The 1,151-nt window shown below is 47.6% G+C and overlaps 1 pseudogene; it reads left to right on the top strand.

Annotated features, from left to right (window-relative positions):
- The first annotated feature begins 4 nt into the window (after positions 1-4).
- Positions 5-1,121, top strand: LOC145719262 (eukaryotic translation initiation factor 3 subunit A pseudogene; annotated as a pseudogene).
- Positions 1,122-1,151: the final 30 nt, after the last annotated feature.

Here is a 1,151-nt window from a genome sequence, read left to right as displayed (position 1 = left end):
GGGCATGGATGATGACCGGGGTCCCAGGCGTGGGCTGGATGATGATCGAGGACCTTGGAGGAGTACTGATGATGACAGAATTTCTAGGCGCAGTGCAGATGATGACCGGGGGCCTTGGAGAAACATGGATGACGATCGGATTCCGAGAAGGGGTGATGACTCAAGACCTGGTCCCTGGAGACCGTTTGTCAAGCCAGGTGGATGGAGAGAGAAAGAAAAAGCCAGAGAAGAGAGTTGGGGTCCACCTCGAGAATCAAGACCATCAGAAGAACGTGAATGGGATAGGGAAAAAGAGAGAGAGAGAGAGAACCAAGATCGTGACGAAAACGACAAGGACTCAGAGAAAGAAAGAGACCGAGAGAGAGAGCGAGAGCGGGACAGAGAGCGAGATGGGGATCGAGAGGACCGCTTCCGACGACCTAGGGATGAAGGAGGCTGGAGAAGAGGACCAGCGGAAGAATCTTCGAGCTGGAGAGATTCAAATCGCCGTGAAGATAGGGATCGGGATGACCGTCGTCGGGAGAGAGATGATCGCCGTGATCTAAGGGAGAGGCGAGATGACAGAGACCGAAGAGGACCTCCTCTTAGATCAGAACGTGAAGAAGCAAGTTCTTGGAGGCGTGCTGATGACAGGAAAGATGAGCGGGCAGAAGAGCGGGAAGCCCCTCGTCGTGTTCCTCCCCCAGCTCTTTCAAGAGACCGAGAAAGAGACCGAGATAGAGAAAGAGAAGGTGAAAAAGAGAAGGCCTCATGGAGAGCTGAGAAAGATAGGGAATCTCTTCGTCGTACTAAAAACGAGACTGATGAAGATGGATGGACCACGGTACGACGTTAAATCTCAAGATAATGGATTCAAACTCATGTCTCACATAGGTTTGATCACATTCAAGGATTATCATACTTGTGCTTCAACCAGTCTAAATTGGATTCTTTAATGTTGTCTCATCATAACAAAAAGCATGAACTTGTATTAATCCTCTATAATAGATTGATTGTGCACCGTGTCCACAGGAGGTTGACCAGGTGGGCCATTTTCTGGAATTTAAGGTGTTGCATTATTTCATCAATCATTTGTTTACAAAAAAGAAAAACTAAAAAATAAATTGAAAATGTGAACCTGTCAGGTATGGAGTAACACCTGTATCTTGGTA

This window comes from Leptonychotes weddellii, unplaced genomic scaffold, assembly GCF_054177405.1.
Source record: "Leptonychotes weddellii isolate Sample4059 unplaced genomic scaffold, ASM5417740v2 HiC_scaffold_36398, whole genome shotgun sequence".
Taxonomy (NCBI): Eukaryota; Metazoa; Chordata; class Mammalia; order Carnivora; family Phocidae; genus Leptonychotes; species Leptonychotes weddellii.
Note: the sequence above shows the minus strand (reverse complement) of the source record. Positions and strands in the feature narration are given on the sequence as shown.